The following is a 20,131-nucleotide window of genomic DNA, read 5'->3' on the forward strand; positions in this document are numbered from 1 at the left end:
AATGAAAGTGAAATTCGCGGAACTGTCAAAACTGATCAAAAAGACGAAAATAAGTGATATTCTAAATTATAACGTGAGAAAGACTTACCCCCGTATTCAGAAACGCATCTTGACTTGAAGCCCATGCTTGACTTGATTTTAATGACGCCTGTCGCGAACGCACCGTAACAAACGCAATGAGCATCTTTGGCGTGTTCGCAACAGGCGTCATTTATATCAAGTCAAACATGGGCTTCAAGTCAAGATGCGTTTCTGAATACGGCGGTCAAGAAGCCGTAAGAAATGTACGCAGCCTGAAATCAGTGAGAAGAAAAAGTTGCATAGGAGAAACCAAGATATGTGCACTGCAAGAGAAGCAGGGTAATTTCATCAGCAATCTCGAAGATATAGTAAGAGTAGCGTAAGAGTAAGAGTGTAAGAATTATATACTGACCTGTACAGTACCCAGAGAAGTTAGGGCACCTCCATTAGAAACAATAATGAACAGGATACAGAAACTCCTCCTATAACTAGCGATGAGGTCAGAAGGGCCTTGCAAGACATGAAACGAGGAATAGCGGCAGAAGATGGAATACAAGTCAATTTAATCAAAGATGGAGGAGACATGATGCTTGAAAAAGTGGCGGCTCTGTATCCGAAGTGTCTATCGAGTTCAAGGGTCCCAGAAAACTGGAAGAATGCAAACATTATACTAATCCACAAAAAGGGAGACGTTAAAGAATTAAAAAATTATAGACCCGTAAGGTTACTCCCAGTGTTATATAAAATATTCACCAAAATAAACCCCCCCCGCAGGGGCGTCTGCGTCAGCAGGCGTTTGGCGTGTTGCGACACCACGTACCCGAGCACACGAGGGTTGGACCTTCCCGCGTGTAGCCGTGCGCGGCTTAGCCGTGTCTGGGGAAAAGGGGATCCTGGAGGTTGAGCCGATGCTGGGTGTTTCGACCTTTAAGGCCCCCCGGCGGAGGCAAGACACCTCTTCGGCCTCGGCTTCACATAGACAGCACCCCCGGGCTGACCCACCCGGGGGAAATCGGTAGTTGCCTTTTCCTGTCTCTCTCTCCCTCCAGGCTTCGTCTTTCTCTCACTTTCCATCTTTCCTGTCTTCTCCTAGCTTCCGCTCACTTCTAATTTTCCAGGCAGCAAGGGTTAACCCTGTGTGAATAACCAACCTAGGTTATCTCATATTTGGTTATAGTGACAACGTACAGCTGGCGTTTGCAGGAGCTGTTCTTGCAGTCCCTGTAGCGTCCCCTTGTAGGACTCCACGGTGGGTGGCTGGCGTTATTGCCGAAAATTCAATCCCTTTATGGCAACCTCTTTCCCTCCGCTTCCTGATCGCCCTCACAAAAGAGGGCGCACCGATGAAGTTTTACAGTTCCTTGGACGTCAAAGACCAAACTTTCCACGCTACCATGTGATCCATTCAGAAAAATCCGATAAACAAGAACGAAACATTTCCCCTGTTCTAGTTTCCAAGTCCTTAACTGATGTCCTTGGTCCAGGCTACAAGGTATCAAGGCTGGCAAGTGGTGATCTCCTGTTAGAGCTCCATGATCCGAAACAATATGAAAAGTTGCCCAGTCTAGTATCATTTGGGGATATTCCATTGACAGTAACTCCACACCGCACACTGAACACCACCCGCGGCGTTGTCTCGGATGACGACCTGCTTCAGCTGACAGAGGCTGAGCTCCTGGAGGGCTTCAGTGAGCAGAATGTTGTCAATGTCCGAAGAATTAAAATGAGGAGGGATGGTAAAGAAATTCAAACGAAGCACCTAATACATTCGGTTCAAGTATTCTGGCCGAGTCTGTAGAGGCCGGGTACATCAAGCTCCGCGTCAGGCCTTACGTGCCTAATCCACTCCAATGTTTCAAATGCCAGCGTTTCGGCCACAGTTCGCAGAGCTGCCGGGGCCGCCAAACTTGTGCAAAATGCAGTGCCTAGGCAGGCACTGCATGGACTAGGCAGAAATCTGTAGATAGATGCATTGACAACTTCAGATGAATGACATTCGAGAACCAGACAAGAATAACGGTTAGTGGGTTTTGGAATTGTTGAAATTTAATATTAAATCTACCTTTTTTTCCTGGGAGGAATGCCAGTACATTCAAAAGGTGTCATTTGCATAGCTTCATGTCTTGCGCCTGTCTTCAGTGATATTTCTCTGGCACATAAGGACCGCGCTATTTGAACTTTTCTTGACATGACCCTACTTGCTACGGTGTGCAGACATGTAGACGATTTTTACGTTCTCATTGAATGTCCGGATGAGATGTTTGATCAAGCTGCAGGAAAACTGTTATGTGTATTCAGAAAAAAAAAAACTGCATACGTTAGAGCTGACGCATGAGCTACCTGAAAGTAACTGCTTAAGCTTTTTCGGCGTCAAGCTGAGCACTGAGCCTCAGCCCTCCTTGGAAAAAAAGCGAAGTGCTGGCTAAACAAAGTCCACAGCTGGCACGCGAAATAATTGAGGAAGATTTCATCGGGAAGTTTGATAGCCCATGCGTCACTTGTCCTTGGATTGCGCTTTTATCTCAGGAAATAGCGTAGCATAGCAAATTGAAAGTGCAAATAGACAACTATGAGTCATGAAAAAGAAAGTGAGAGAAACAGAGACAGTGAATTAGAAGCAAAGAATGGAAATAAAAATGAGCTTGGGGATTTATACGAATGGGAAGAAAGAAATTAGAAGGGAAAGACCTGTACGATAACACTAAGGGCGATGCCTTGCTTTCTGAGGCTCTAGCTGGCTGCCTCAGGACAAAAAAAAAGAAAATGTCAGCGCAATTATTCATAAGATGATGCATATGTCTGCTGCAGCAAAAATCCGGAGACCACTCAGCCCATCCTAATGGCAGTTGAAGGGATTCACCAAGTCAGACTCGTAGGCAACGCGCATTTTCTGGAGGTGCGTGGATTTAAAGCATCAACCAGTCAGCAGTCGAGATAAGCAAAAGTCTTTATAGTGGTTGTGAAAAAAGCATACAAACATGGAAGTGAATTAATGCGACAGCATCTGTTACAGGCATAGGTAGCGGTATAAGGTAGATACGTTTTTAGGAAGAGGAAAAAAAAAATATTAAGGAGACGTATACAAAAATGCTACAATGAAAAGCCTGTATAGCGTACCTGATTAACTCAATCAGTCTAGGTAACTATTTGTCACCGCCCCGTTTCAAAGGGGATCCCAATAAATAATTGTCATCGCTATCGTCATTACGTATGTGGGCTACAATTATTACAGTCGCCTAGTGCATCGTTGAGCGTGCTTGCGCGAACGCTTTGTAGACAATAGGAGGCTCGGTGCGTGCTCTTTACGGATCTCTTGTTGGGCGAAATTGACCAAAGTGCTGGATGCCGAATCGAAAGCTAGGGGGAGGGGAAGTGTACCACTGTCTGTCTGAGATACTAAGTCTGTGCATTATAGCATTCGAAGCTATTCATGCACCAGAAGGCGTACTAAGTTACACGAAGGAGACAGTGATGATCGTCAGCGGTAGCGATATGTTAGGTTTACTCACCTCTTATGACAATGTTTTGACCAAAACGAATATTTGTAAGGCTTAGATTTCTTTTCAGCCATTTGATAAGTATGGTCAAGAAAAAGAGTAATTAACTATCAGAACATAATAGTGTCACGTTGTAGTGACCCTCAGGAAAACAGCGGTAAACTGTGAATGATGAAACCAACTCTTTATTGGGCGAACTAGTGTCCCTAAAAGCAAGTAACATTCAGTGCACAACGATAGCTGCGACCACAGACGGCGATCGTGGAAAATCTAATCTGTGGGTCAAGGACGTTGACTTCTATACATGTATCGACGAAGCTTCCAGAGTAATCGCTGGTGGCGTCGTACCTTCCAGGAAAAAACTACACAATTGACGTCGCGCATACTATCGATTACACAAGGTTCGGTGACAACAGACAACGTATAAAACCATCGGTAATACTAGAGAAACTTGCGATACATGCAGGTGCGTCCTTTGCCGAGCGATAACGTTTAACATTTGTTAGCCGATGAAAAGCGCTCACCGTAGAAATAGGGATGGTTGAGTAATTCTCTTATTCGATTAACGACTGATGGCTCGTTATTCTATCCTTTAACTGATTCATCGCTTTCGATGCAAAGTTCTTCAGCGATTGATTGATTATTCGAAAGTTTTACCGGGAATCCTTAAAGAAAAGTTGAAACACAGTTGCCTACGTTTGTGGGACCCTGTATTAAACTTTGAGAGGGTGTACCAAGTTTAAAACACAAGGGTATAAAAGGTTGATGAAGAATAATCGTTAGATAAACAATATATGTTATAAAATGGCACTTAGTGCAGAATATGAATAAGATACATAGCACTAGTGAATCCCTGCACAGTACAGTTAAACAGGAAATCAGAAAAATGGCAAAAGTCAACCGTTAAGTCCAGTTAAATAGCAATGAACATCAATATGCGCAGGGGAAAACAAATTTACCAGTTTATGATTTTTAACGACATGCTCTGTTCTACATTGCGCAGGTATGTCATTTGGCTGGGATGCTTGGGCGAAATCGACACTTTGTTTGAATGGACATGCACCCAGCATGCGAGAATCGATGCTCGCACGCTATATATTGGCTGGAACAGACGTGAACTCCATCGCTATGCCAAATACATGCTCCAAACCGAAGCGCATGCTGTGGCACGTCTCTAGTGGACTCGAAATAGCACGACGATCAACTACTGCGTTTGCTTTACTGTGCATTGAATTGAGACGGCAGTTCAAGCCTCCGCCTTCGGGCGGCCTGTGCGGTGTGAGGGAAAGGAGGGGAAGCGCTCGGGTCTCCATCATTCGGAAAAACAGTGGGCACAGTCGCTATACCACAGCCGCACAGTCACTGCTAGGCGCCGCCATGTGAGCACAATTTCTAAATTTTCGCGCCGCTCATGTCAAACTTTCGGAAACGCTTAATGGAACAGGTCTGCTTGATTAAATCGGTTAAATAAAACATCGGCATCGATGAAGATCAATTGCTTTGTGGGATACATTTATTCGATTAATCATTTGTCGATGTTACCAACCCTACATAGAAAGATAAACAAGTACACGTGTCAATAGTATATATACTCCTGTGCTACAGGTCGTTCTTTGTTATTTCTTCGATCGTATCAGTTGCGACGTTGTTGTCTTTCTCGTACGTGAACCAACTAGCCTAGAAAACGATTTTATTTTTCAAACTGTATTGCAGACTTTGTTATCGCCATGATGATAGCTCAGACAGACATTGCTGATGTATCACAACTGACAAGCAAGAGGAGACAATAAAAAAGAAAGCAGCGGCCACTATGTCAAGCCTTTAGGACAAGGAAAAGCCCCGACGTAGGGGTGTAGCAGAGTTTAGACGTACAGCAGTTGGTTGGGCATTGGATGAATGATAATGCCCATTATGGCAGCGCAGGCACGGTGCAGTAAGAAATGAAATAAAGCAAATAGATTTTCTGCAAGCTTTGCCATTGTGCTGCTCTTGAAGTGAAGGCAATGAAGCCTTGTCGTTTCAGGAAATCCATTGAGACTGGAACAATAAGAAAAATTGTGGCGACCAGGATTGCATGCCTCCCCACCTGAATTCCTAGTCTAAAATAGCGAAGACACGCTTGTGCTGACATTGAACGATCAGTTAATGCTCGTTCGCAATCTTGGCAGCTTGGCTTGGTTCTTCATTTAAGTAATGCCAAGAAAAGCTTAAAAGAGACGAGGACGAATAAGACATGCGCATAGGTTCCTGCTTTTTTAAAGATGGGGTGTTTAGGATATGTTGCTGCGTTTGATTCTGTTCATTTCAGTTAATGCTTTGTTGCCGTTTCAGGGACGAAACCAAGGATGGCGAGAAAAAAGTAGTATTAACCACCGCTTGACTAGCCTCGCAACTCCATATAATGTGAAGCCCAAGATTTGTCAGTCATCCTTGGCGAAGCCGTGTGATTGTTCAGAAGCGCAATTGTCGAGACGTGCAGTAACGTGCATAGCAACGACGCTGTTACGGATGAATGGGAGCAACGTACGAAGGCGAAATTTTGCGTCAGCTCTTTCTGACACGTAAACATTTGTTGTGCTCCATCGTCCCTCTATTCACCGAACTTGGGTCATGTCGATGGCGTAAGCATTTCTATGCCATACCCAACTAAGAAACCCGTCCCTGTCCTTCCGGCCGTTCGTAACGTAAGACGAGATCGCTTTCAAGATAGGGGCCTGCAGCAGCGAGCGAATTGAACTTCGCGCTGCCACTCGCGTGAACGCGAACTAAACGGCGAGAACACAGCGCACACGAGGCTATCAGCACTCGACTCTCCGATCGCTTTCAAGATGGGGCCCATGCTTCCGCGTCATACGTAGCCGCCGCCGGAGCATGGTTGTTCACGGTTGGTAATGGTTCGCATCGAGAGGAGGCAGGCTCATCGATCACGTCTGCGTAAGAGGTCTACCAAACGCGATGCTGTTCAATTACGTCATGTAGTACAGCACGCATCGGCCAGTGTTCATCTTCCACAAAGCAGCGGCGTCATGCAAACGCATCATATAGCATGAGGGAACGTTGCAACTACTCGCCACTTTTTCGTAGTCTCTGGCTAGTCTCAGTCAACATTTCGGTGTTGCATCTGCGTTTCTCCGTTTCACAAATATTTCGCTCTGTCTCGCAATTACACCAAACACAGCAGCACACGAGGAAGAAACAGCAAGTCGCTCGTAGCAAATGCTTACGCATAATTTAGGTAACTACCACAGGAGACTCTGCGTATAGTTTTCTTCAATTTACCTCGCTTGAAGGATAATGCTATGTTCACACTACGGTCGTAACGCGCGTAACAGCTCTTTTGGCGTATCGAACGTAACGGCTGTAAAAAACGTTACGGCAGTTAAGCCGGCACCTTTGTTCACATTTACTGCTGCTTAAATTACGGCTTTTACAACAGGCCAATCAAATTTGGAGCTGCAGAATCGACGTCACCAGCGGTCCAATATGGCTCCTGCCAACAAGCGAGCGCTGGCCGAGATCGAAGAAATTCACGCTCAAAACAAACTTATAGTCATGTATTTAATCGCCCAAAGACGACGAAGGCGACGCAGAAGGGTTTGGGTGCGGCAAGTATTTCTCGACAGGGCCGCGGACGGCGATTTTCACAACCTTTTCGCCAAGCTCCGAGTTGGTGACGCTGCGATGTTTCATAACATCATGCGCATGTCGCTCCAGCAGTACCGCTTCCTTGAAAACCTAATGAGACCACTCATCGAAGTTCAGGGCACGCATCTGCGGCCATCGATTTCCTCGGCGGATAAACCAGATGAACTGAAAACAGTCTCGCAAGGCGCACTGCAAAAATTTTCACGAACACAGCCAATCGTGCGCACGGAATGGCGGAATGGCACTTCCCGCGCCCGGAGCTGTCTGCAGACGGGAGGACGGAAGTGTCGTCACCGGTTGTTGAAAGCCGAAAGCTTATCGGTCATTGGCTGTGTCGCAACGGTCGTAACATAACAGTCGTAAATGTTGCCGACCCTTTAACACTCTCACCCACGATTTTTGCGAGAATTGCGCAGGTTGGTACCTTTACGTTCGCAGTCTGAACTAGACGCATACGCTTGTTGCGCTTCCGCTTACGTTTGTTATGAAAAATCGGCGCCTTACGAACGTAGTCTGAACATAGCATAACTTGAACGGACAACGGTTTTAGAAATTTCACTGGCATCAAACGCAATGTTAACGATAAACTCAACGGCATCCCGCAAGCTGCCTTCTGTACCTATACAAGCGTGCTCATAAGTGGACAGCTATGGGACGCTGTTATTGTGAATGACAACAAGCTGTATTCCTGCATATGTGTATAGCCTCTTCTGCTAATAAATCACGAAATCAATCATTCGCCGTTTTTGTTGATCACAGGTTGCACCACGTACTAATCAATTTATTCGAATATTTAAACAAAAGCTTAATTTCTAAACTGACACACGTACGCAACGATGCAATAGCACAGGCGCTAGAGTGTACAAGAATACTATTCACAGTAAAGGTCACGAATTGGGGAAAAGAACACAGTTCTGAAATGGTCACAGGTCGACAGGTTTGAAGAATTTTGGCAGTATACAGGTATATAAGCATCGCCGAAGCCATAATTTGTACACTTTGGTAATAGGAAGGTATCAGGTTTTCTAGGTTTGTTTTGTAGCGTTCAAGCGGTGCACCTTGAAGAAATGTGTCGTAATTATTCGTCTTTTTAAGGCCAAGTAAATTTATAATCAAAGAAATTGATTTGCTCTACCAAGTAAATTGGTCTCGTTTCAAAATCGCAAGATGTGCTATTACTCACCACATCTTTTATTGGTACAGAAATTATATTTATTTATTTATTTATTTATTTATTTATTACGCCCTTAGGGCTGCGTCGCATTACGGAGGGGAGTGGTCACAGTCAGTATGAAAAATAACATACAGAAAAGGGTGTACAGTAAGAAGGCTTCGTTATACATTGTTAGCTAAACACTTCTTGAAATTTTCCTTGTCAACTATGATGGCAATGTGCACAGGAAGGTGACTCTCCACCTCGGATCTTCGTGGTGAAAGTGACTTAAAGAAAGAATTAGTTTTGCACGATCGAATTCCAACCTTGTGACGAGAGTCTAGCCGAGATGATGCATATTGGGGAGGCAAAAAGTGTTGATCGCGCAGAGAAGGTTGATGAAAGGTGTGCTGACAAAAACACAGACGGGCAACTTTAGGGCAGTGTGTTAATAACGGTGTGTCAGAACTAGACTTCACGCTGTTTATACTGAGAGTTCTGTTATTATTAGATAAAACGAATAAAATAGGATAAAACGGCCGGAGTTCTGAATTATTTCTAAGGAGTTTTTTACGTTATCATGGTGACTGGGGTCTCAAACCGATTTGGTGTATTCTAATTTTTCGAGTTAGAGATATGTAACACAAGCGTTTTGGTGTCAAGGGTGCGTGGGAAATGTTCCTTCGAAAATATTCAAGAGCTTTGGTAGCATTGTTAGTGACATAGACAATTTTAGCTGTCCAGGTGAGGTCGGTCGTAATGTGAACGCCTAAGTATTTGTAAGAAGGCACTAGTTCCAAGCGGGTGTCATTAAGGTAATACGTTTGCAATTCACAAGCGGATTGGGTTACGTGCATTGATTTACATTTATCAGTATTCAGTTCCATGCACAAAGTTTTGCACCAATTAGAAACAGCCTCAAGATCAGATTGGAGATACCTTATGTCGCTATTGTGACCTCTTTCTTGAAGGCTAACAGTCTTCAACAAACAATTGAATATGAGATGAGACACAAGTTGGTAAATTTGTTTATATAGTTAAGAAAACGGAAGGGGTCAAGTACATTGCCTTCGGTGGCGCGCCGGAGTTGATGGCAGTTGATGAGGAGTTAAAATTGTTAGCGGAAACGATTTGGGAACGGTTTAGCAAGAAACATTTAGGCCAGGCCATAAGCTTGTTGTCTGTCCGAAGTAAATGCAATTTACAGAGTAATAATTGACAACTCACCGTGTCGAAAGCATTAGGACAACCTAGGAAGTACAAACGGCTAAGGAACCACGGTCAATTAGCATGTTTACTTTGTGCGTGAATAATATGAGCTGTGTTTCACTTGAGTAGGTTTTGAAGAAGCGGCGCTGTGAATGTGTGAAAAATAATTTGCATTCTTGAAACCTGTTCAAATCTAAAAACAAGATATGTTCAGGGATCTTGCACGGAATACTGGTGAATCAAATTGTTCAGGAGGGTTGCAATGTGGACTTGTTGGTAACACATCTTCAAGGGGTGTACGGTAGCGCGATTAAAAGGCGTGGCTGTGACTCATGTTGGCTCAGTGTATAAGTACAACTTGGTTTTCGATAATAAACGTTGTTGGAAGTTAGCGCTGTGTGTGTCTTCTTTTGTCCGGTCTTTTAATCGCGCTACCGTACACCCCTTGAAGAGTCAAATGGGCCGGTAATTGAGTGGCGAGTGCGTGTTGCCTGATTTATGTCGTGGACTCGCCTTCCCCACTATCCAATCATCAGGTCAAGCCGTTGTCACTGTTGTAAGGTATTCGTTAGTAGTACTGAGGAATAAAGACGTGCTTTTTGAACATTTCGTATTAACTAAATCACAACCAGGGGATGATTAGGGTTTTAGCTTTCCGATTATGTTTTCCGCGCCACTTGGGTCACTGAAAATCGGTGCCATTGGAAAGTGGCACAAGAGTGCGCTTCTGGCGGTAAAGTAATCGAAACGTCAGAAAAATGAAATACATTTAAGCACTCTTCAGCAGGGATGGTATTCCCCAACTGTCAACCAGGTGTATTAAATCATGTGCTTTGGGCTTCATGACACGCCGAAGCTTTCTTGGATCAGTTGCAAGCATTGGTGGGAGCCCATTATGCCAGAAATTGTTTTTTCCTTAATGCAGGAGTATATTCGACCAAAGCAAGCTTGTGCACGTTCCGTGGAGCATTACTTGAAGACAAGGCGAATTTGAATACGCGTTTCTTTTTGTTCGATATACCTTTAACGTTGCGATTGTACCAATGGGCCTTGTGATCAGCAATAACAGTGTGAGAAGGTCTACATTTGCTAGTTAAATCATTAACTTTAACCAAAAACAATTTCCAACTAGCTTTTACCGTACGGAGATTGAAATAATGAATCTTCAAGAAATGCAGTGAGTTCATTGTTAATGAGATTGAAATCAGCAGACGAATAGTCACGAGTGGGCGTCCTCTTGTTCTTAAACGTTAGGTTCTGATAAATTAATGTGAAAGAAAAACAGAGAATGATCGCACAAACCTGATGAATAATTTATGGGTGATACAAGATCAGAGCTTGTTGTTAGAACAAGATCCAGAATATTTTGGACTAATTCCGTTATTCTAGTGAATTGTGTGATTAGTTGAGAAAGACAAAAGAGCGAGCACATGTGAGTAAATTTTTTTGCTACAGCAGAAAACGGATTTATATAGGTGGTTCAGAATTCAACTTCATATTAGGAACATTAAAGTCGCCCAGTAAATAAAGCAGGAGACGTAGGATGGTAACACTGTGCCATGTCGGTTACGTCGTGCAGTAGATTAACAGAAATTAGACTATTGAGGGTGGGCAGCAGATGCCAATGATTATTTTTGGCTGGTTAAGTTCAGTGGTGGTCCACACTGTTTCTACTTCGCTGGAAACGTAGATGCACTGCGACAGGAAATCTTTGGAAACGGCCAGAAGTACACCGCCTCCTCTTCGTGATGTACATAGGGTCGCAGCGGTACACCGAAAAACGAGATGCGAGTGCGAAAAGTTCATGGTCCCGTATTTGCGAGTGAAGCCATGTTTCTGTTAGTAATACTGGGCCTCCGTCAAACTGCTGCACCAGCTTTTTGCCCCTGTGTCCCTCCAGTTATATCTGTTTCTGATAAATAAAATTGATTGATTGATGGATTAATTAATTGACTGACTGAGTGAATAAGACTTGCAAACAGAAGTAAAACAGAATTAACAGAAAAAGAATAACAGGGCACAAAGCTATACAAATATTAATGATAAAAACCGGCGAACGAACAAGGATTCACAGCATAAAAAGGCTTAAGTCTGCCTATGTGTCACAGTGGCACATACCCAGTAGCCCAAAATGCGCTAGGGTAAACATAAGAAATCCAAGGAAATAATGGAAAATATTAATGTTTGTGCACTTTGAGGTTACCTGTGAGCTGACATACTATTTAGAATGTTTGTATGATGTATTTCTGGTTAAAACTAAACCTGTTAATTCAAACCTGGCGCAACTGGAGCTTGCATCATTCGGGAATACCGGTTTGTCCGTTGCCTATCTGTTGCACTGCAATTAATTATGAACACACGCCAACTCGCACAGTTTCCGGTTCTTATGGCGGGTTCATGAGCTCGCTTGTTTCCTAGAATATCTGCATGGCTATGTATCCTGTAATTTAAGTTCGTGGCCATGTGCTTATATGTCGCGTATAAGTCTCAAGTTTTCCGTGACAATATTGTGTGACATGCAGGACCTGACAGTTTCTGGTGAATTCATGCAGCCATGCAGGATGTTGTAGTCTGCAAATTTGCACTGCAAGTGCGCTTTTAGTTCAGCGTCTCTGGGTGTAGGATGACCTGGAGTGGTCCCCACGTGTATGATATTTATATTATGCAGTATCATACTACTGTTACACCGTTATTGCCACATCAGTATACTATATGTGCCTGATGTTTGCCTTCATGATTAGCAACTTCGTCTGTGTGCTTAGCAGTTGCATATGGTCTCCCGGCCTAATTGTTTACCCATATAGTCTACGGTATCAGTCTGTTGTGTGCCGAGTTCAGATGCTCCTAAGGTTGTGTTGCTGGAGGTAAAAGAAGTCGTCATTAGAGCTCATATGCTAGCTGGCATAGTATCGGCGATCACATTCGCTGCTCTTGAGGCAAAGTTGTGCCCCAGGCTGCACCTCTACTCTGTCTAGGTCTTTGTTCATTTGCCTTTGCTCATAGAGTCCTTCAAGCATGGTAAAGTTGAAAAGACCTATCAGTACCCGTACATGCCTGTCTGATGACATGACATGAACTTTATTTGAGTCCTGAGGGACTGAGATCTCGGGGAGACATGACATGATATGAACTTTATTTGAGTCCTGAGGGACTGAGATCTCGGGGAGCCAAAGTCGAAGGCCCCCGAAGATAAAGTCGGTGGCTCCTCCCCCGATGGGGCCGGGAGATGAAGTCCTGCTGCAATGTTGTGGGCCCTATGGACAGCCTGGAGTTGAATGTGCAGATTGATGCTCTTGAGAGATTCCTGTCATTGTTATTTCGTGATGAGTCGAGAGGCGTTAAGAGCTGGGCACAGCCAGAGCATGTGTTCAAGAGAGCATCAGTCATGACCACATTTCGGGAACGACTGTGAGTGGTCAGGGTCTATCCTGTTAAGCAACCGAGGAGTGCGATACGAACGGGTTTGCAGAAGTCTGAGTGGGCTAGCCTGAGGTTTGTTCAATTTTGGGTGAGGTGGTGGAAATGTCCTCCCGCCCAGTCGGTAATGCGAAACAGTTTCGTGGAAAGTGCATAATGGATCTTTGTAGATGTTGACCTCGTTCCAAGCCTGCCTACGCGCGACAGCGCGGTACGTGAAATCGCGTGCTCTACGGTGGGCCTCCTCGTTAGGATTACATCCAAGCGGGTTAATTGAGCCATCTAGATGGGCTGGGAACCACGAGATGTGGTATCCCCCTTCGCTGCTCTCCCTGGTTCTTTGAAGTACTTTCTCACAATACTGTTCGCCTGTTCAGACACGAGAGCGGACGAGAAAGATCTGACCGCCATGCGCGAATCCGAGAAGACGATAGGGGGAACTTTTGCGCTGTGAGAATCCAGAGGGATGGCCGCTTCCTCCGCCACATGGGCAAACTTCGTATAAACAGAGGCTGCATTGACCAGTAGGCCCCTCGCGTCTACCACCGATACAGCGAACTTATCCCCACTGTCATTTCTGGAAGCATCGACAAAGAGGGCATCTCGTTTTTGCTGACTGATCTTTTTGAAGATGAACTTGGCTGTCGCGAATCTTCTACCCTCGTTATGCACTGGGTGGATGTTTCGTGGGACGGGGTCAACCATCACGCGAGTTCTGGTTTCCCGGGTCAAGCTAACTTTGGTCGCCGCTTCATGTCTGGGTTGGATACCCGCTTCTTCTACAAACTTGATCCCAGGCTTAGTGGATGGAAGTCTCATTATTTGAACCTCTGTGTGAGCTTCTATTAGGTTACTGATGGTGTTGTGGAGTCCTAGCTCCAGCAGCTTCTCTGTGCTTGTGGTCTGCGGAAGGCCTAGCACGCGCTTGAGGCCGGTTCTGATTAGGGAGTCGAGTTTGACCTTTTCTGCCTTACCCCAATTAAGGTACGGCGTGATCCAGATAACATGACACAGGAAGAATGCCTGATAAGCTCTGAGCAATTTGTCCTCTTAGACCGCCTCTTCGATTCGAGACGCGAGCTACAAGCTGTCAGGATTGGGGGCTCAATCCCATCGTCCGTGGTCCTTTGCCAAGATTGGAGTACGGCATGAATTCGAAGGTAGCCGGCCCATGCCGTCGTCCAACTTATTTACGCTGAGATCGTTGATGAAGTGAAGAACTGTTTCTCATCGAGAACGAGGAAAAGGGTTTATTTACAGAAATTAAATCAGTCTAACATGACTGCTTGAGAAAAAAAGTAACAGTCCAACATGACTGCATGAGAGAAGTGACTCAGTCTAACATGACTGCTCAAGAGAAGTGTCCTCAGCATTCGCACAACCACAGTTTTTATACACTCGATCCGCCGGTCCTACGACGCGGCGACTGTTCGTTTACTCATCACCAACGCGCCGCTGCACTGCAGATCAGTTTACGTACACAAAGGCAACCGCGCTCTGTACACAGAGGCAACCGCGCGGGGTGCCGTTCCGGGAACTATCGGAGCCGATCGAGGGTCGCTCGTTGTTCTGCGCCACTCCGAAGCGTGAGAAGCACAAAAATACGTTGTCCCCACGGCAGCTTGTCCATGCGTGTCAAATCAGCTCCGCGTTGGGGAACTCCGGAATCATTGTTCACACACGCCGAACTAGTTCCGTCACAATGTCGATGGGGCGGGTGGAAGGCGGCGGATTCCAGCGCAAAGGCCGCTTCTTTGAACGCCTCCCAGCTGCAGCGACGGAGAGGGAGAGGTGCGCGTCGTGTCGCCCTGTCGTAACTGTGTGTCAATCTTGTTTCGCAGCTCGCCGTTCTTGACAGCGCCTCCCTGGCCCGGAAAGTCTCGACTGTCTAGCGCTGACAACCGCTAGGCAGGAAGAGAACGGCTGCTGGTCAGGGGGGGTATTGATGTCTTGGCTCGCAGCGACCACTTGTGCATTGATGTCACCGCCCCAAAACCTCCAACAAGGACAGGCAACTGCAACAGGAACCCCACAACACGGCTCTGCGCCGAGATGACGTGCATTGGCTCTCACTTTAGACTCGCTAGGCTTCAAAAAAAAAAACAACAACCTAAGTGCAGAAACAAAACAAAATGCTACATTTCACTATGCCAATTTCTGAAGCAAATTCCTGCTGACAAATTCAGCAATTAATGGAGGGAATTCTGCTGAATGAGAGGGGATTTTCTTCGCCTAAAGAAAAGCTAACACTAGTAACCCTAAAATTTAGGCGGGACCCTCAAACGCAGAATTCAAATTAGCCTGCTCAAACCATCCGCATTGCTATGCAGCTTTCCCTTCTTATATCTAACGGAGAAGTTGTACTCTTGGAGAGTGAGGCTCCATCGGAGCATGCGGCCGTTTTTGTGTGACATTTGATTGAGCCACGTCAGAGGACAGTGGTCGGTCTCGAAGATGAACTTCGCTCCGTACAAGTAACACGACAACTTCTGGGCGGCCCAAACCAAACAAGCGCATTCCTTCTCTGAAGCGCTGTAGGCTTCCTCTCTTACATTTAGTTTACGGCTGGCGTAGAGGATAGGATGCTCCTCGTTATCGTCGCCGACCTGACTAAGTACCACGCCCATACCTCTGTCGCATGCGTCGCATTGAACTATGAATTCCTTTGTGTAGTCTGGCGCGCGAAGCACAGGGCGAGAAACCAATAGCGTTTTCAAACTTTGGAAAGCGTTCTCCTTGTCCTTATCCCAGTGTACGTTACTCGGTGCTCCCTTTCGGAGGGCGTCTGTTAGTGGACTTGCCAATTGCGAGTAATTCGGAATATGCCGTTGATAGCACCCCACAAGTCCCAAAAATGAACGAAGGTCCGTTTTCGGGCGCGGCTGAGAAAATTCTCCAATCGTAGCTATTTTCAGCTCAGCCGGCCGTCTCATGTCCTGACCGACAACATGGCCCAGATAAGTAACCTGTGAACAACCGAACCTACACTTTCCCGCTTTCATCGTTAAGCCGGCTTCAAACGTACGAAGCCTCGCATTCTTGTCGTAATAGACTTTGGCGTTCTTTTGAGCTATTGCCATGTTCTTTCCGACTAGTTCTTGGGTTGCGCTTAGGCGTTCCAGTAAATTTAGCACGTATTCAACCACTGTCGGAATCTCCCCTCTTTCTTCCCACATCTCTCTTAACATTCTCAGTGGAGAACGGAGTGTCCTCTCATACACTAGTTCTGCTGGTGAGAACCCTGTCGCCTCATGTGGAACCGTTCGCAAAGCAAACAAATTTGCCGGCAGACAGTTCTCCCAGTCCTCCTTGTGCTCGTAACATAGCGCACGCAAAACTCGCTTAAGCACCGAATGCCACCTCTCTACACTGTTTGACTGAGGGTGATAGACAGAACTGTGTATTAACTTTACCCCGCACTTTTGCAAGAATGTGGAAGTCAGTGCGCTCGTGAATACTGACCCTTGATCTGCCTGAATTTCGGCTGGAAACCCAACTCGTGCAAACACTGTCAAAAGCGCGTCTACTACTTCGGTGGAGCTGAGCTCTTTCAAAGGGATTGCTTCTGGAAACTTGGTAGCCGGACACAGCATGGTAAACAAGTACCTGTAGCCTGATTTTGTTTTTGGAAGAGGCCCTACCGTGTCTATTACAAGTCGTCTGAAAGGCTCTGTTATTAAGGGCACTACCTTCAGTGGAGCTTTCCATGTCTCTCCTGGTTTACCAGAACGCTGGCAGGCGTCGCATGATCTTACAAAGTTTTCTACATCTTTGAAACAGCCAGGCCAGTAGTATTCCATAAGCAATCTTTCCTTTGATTTGTTTATCCCTAGGTGGCCGGACCACCCATTTCCATGACAAAGACTCAAAAGGTCCTCCCTATACTTAGTAGGTATGACTAACTGATCTAAAATCCTACCCTTTCGATCTCTGTAATGCCGATACAACAATCCTCCTCTGTCATGTATCGTTACGTTGCGCCTAGCAATGCCTTCTTTAGCTGTGTCACGTAATTTAGCTAAGCTCTCATCATTCTTTTGCTCAGCTGCCAGTGACTCTCTATCCACGCGTAAGAGTTGATCGAAGTTCTTTGAGGCCGGTGATAATAACGACCCTGTCTCGCTTGTGAGCGCGTCTGCTTGCTCTTCCTGCAGGCTAGAACTCTGACACTCTAGTGCTACGCTCTCATTGAGCTGGTCAGCTGGCAGGCTCTCCTCAACTGTTCTTTTGTCCCTCGGGCCTAGCTCGGATTCGGGTATTGAAGTTATGCCCTTTTCTGCTTCCGCTGGAGGAGCTTGAGCATTTTCAGCCGAAAGCGCCGCGATCTTACGAGCTTGGCCTCGGGTCAATGCCTGTACTATGCCCTCTCCCAGTTTGAGCCCTCTGTCACGCAGTAACTGATTCGAGCGATTCGAAAAGATGTAGGGATACTGCAGTGACAAAAATTTGGAAACTGCAGCCTCAGTCTCTAGCTCCCCGAATGGTCCACTGATTTTGACTTTGGCCATGGGCAGACACACGCTGTGTTCTTCTACAACCTGTTTTATCCACGCTACTTCTCCGGTGAAGTCATCTACCATCACGTAAGACGGATGGACAATGTCCAGCGTAGCGGCACTGTCTCTTAGCACTCGGCATGGTTTTCCATTAACTTGCAGGTCGTGGAGATATGGACTTAAAAGTTCCATATTCTCATCTTTTTCCTCCACGTAGGAAAAAACTACGCTAGACTTCTCGCAGTTTACAGCTCTATGTCCCAGTTTGTGGCATTTGTAACAGCGAATTGGTCTAACAAATTCGAATTTTCTTTTCTGTTCTTTTTGTGCGGTTTCTCCGTTAAGTTTCTCCTCGCTCTTTTCTGCGGGCTTTTCCGCCATGTCTACAGGCTCGGATCGTCTAGTTTGCGCACCCTTTTTGAACGGAAATGGTTTCCGCGGTCCATTTCGACCGTCCCAGTTTCCCTCCTCGGCGTTCAATTTTCTACGGGTTGCGTACTCTTCGGCTAATTCAGCCGCCCTTTCCACAGTGTTTACATTACCTCTGTCTTGCACCCACAGTTTCACAGCTTGGGGGATGGTTTTGTAAAACTGCTCTAGACACATGCATTCAATGATCATGTCTCTGCTGTCGTACGCTTCCGCGCTTTTAAGCCACTCGACTAGGTTGGCCTTTAAGCTATACGCAAACTCCGGATAGCCCTCGCTATCTTTCTTGCCTGTGCTCCTAAACCTTTGCCGAAAAGCTTCGGCTGAAAGGCGGTATTTCTTCAGGAGACTAGCCTTAACTTTTGCATAATCATATGCATCCTGCACACTCAGTCTGGCGATTACTTCCGCCGCCTCACACGGCAACATAGACAGCAACCGCTGTGGCCATGTACTCGGGCCGAAGTTCATCTTCTCACAAGTCCTTTCAAAATTGCTTAGGAACAAGCCTATGTCGGTCCCGACCTCAAATGGCTTTAATAGTCTGTCCATGCGGTATGATTCTGCCTCACTTGATCGACCCAGAGCGCCTTCACTTCCTTGAGACAACTCCAAACGTCTGTTTTCAAGTTCAAGTTGCATTTTTCTTAATTCGCGATCTTTATCGCGTTCCTCTCTCTCTCTATCCCGTTCCTCTCTCTCTCGTTTTTCTCTGTCCCGTTCTTCTCTTTCTCTTTCCCGTTTCTCTCTCTTTTTGAGAAGTTCCAATCCCATTTCAATATCTTGCTCACTGGCCTGATTGGAAATTAGCTCCAATAATTCCGATTTGAGCATTTCCTTGCGTACATCTAGGCCCAGTTCCTCACCAACAATCAACAACTCGTCTCTCAGCAGTGTCCTTAACTCCATGACTGCTGCTTTACTGCCTTGATTCTGCTCTCTAAATCTAGCTAGGAAAACACCACCTAGCTAACACACAACAATCTAGCTTCCCTACTGTTCTAAACAGAACAACCACAAAATGAAGCCTAGAGAGTCAAAGCAAAAACCAAGCACTCACCGCAGATACAGCACCATGTCGCAAAGTCCATCTCACCGCTGTCAGCCAGTTGTCAGGATTGGGGGCTCAATCCCATCGTCCGTGGTCCTTTGCCAAGATTGGAGTACGGCATGAATTCGAAGGTAGCCGGCCCATGCCGTCGTCCAACTTATTTACGCTGAGATCGTTGATGAAGTGAAGAACTGTTTCTCACCGAGAACGAGGAAAAGGGTTTATTTACAGAAATTAAATCAGTCTAACATGACTGCTTGAGAAAAAAAGTAACAGTCCAACATGACTGCATGAGAGAAGTGACTCAGTCTAACATGACTGCTCAAGAGAAGTGTCCTCAGCATTCGCACAACCACAGTTTTTATACACTCGATCCGCCGGTCCTATGACGCGGCGACTGTTCGTTTACTCATCACCAACGCGCCGCTGCACTGCAGATCAGTTTACGTACACAAAGGCAACCGCGCTCTGTACACAGAGGCAACCGCGCGGGGTGCCGTTCCGGGAACTATCGGAGCCGATCGAGGGTCGCTCGTTGTTCTGCGCCACTCCGAAGCGTGAGAAGCACAAAAATACGTTGTCCCCACGGCAGCTTGTCCATGCGTGTCAAATCAGCTCCGCGTTGGGGAACTCCGGAATCATTGTTCACACACGCCGAACTAGTTCCGTCACAATGTCGATGGGGCGGGTGGAAGGCGGCGGATTCCAGCGCAAAGGCCGCTTCTTTGAACGCCTCCCAGCTGCAGCGACGGAGAGGGAGAGGCGCGTCGTGTCGCCCTGTCGTAACTGTGTGGCAATCTTGTTTCGCAGCTCGCCGTTCTTGACAAAGCCCTAGGACATTACTAGCCTGTCCACTGAGCCTGTTGAGGTCCGTTGAGTTAGAGCCCTTGGCATCAATGAGGAGACCTGGAATATTGACTGTCTCCATCCTCAGTATGGAATGTCCATTCCTAGCTCGAATTTCTATCGGCAGAGTTTCCAGACGTGCAAGGTTTTTAACGCCTTGTCTGGACTGGCAGTATAACAGCAGCTCTCATTTAGCGGGGAAGAGTTCAAGGCCCGTGTTGGAAAGAAAGTCTTCCGTAGCCTCCAACGCGCTTTGTAACAAGTGTTCGAGCATGGCTAGCGATGCGCCCTGCACACATATCGTGATGTCGTCCGCATAAATAGCGTCAGCCACATTCGCGATTGCAGCGAGGCGAGTGGAGAGTTT

The sequence above is a fragment of the Dermacentor albipictus genome, chromosome 1 (genome assembly GCF_038994185.2).
Source record: "Dermacentor albipictus isolate Rhodes 1998 colony chromosome 1, USDA_Dalb.pri_finalv2, whole genome shotgun sequence".
NCBI lineage: Eukaryota > Metazoa > Arthropoda > Arachnida > Ixodida > Ixodidae > Dermacentor > Dermacentor albipictus.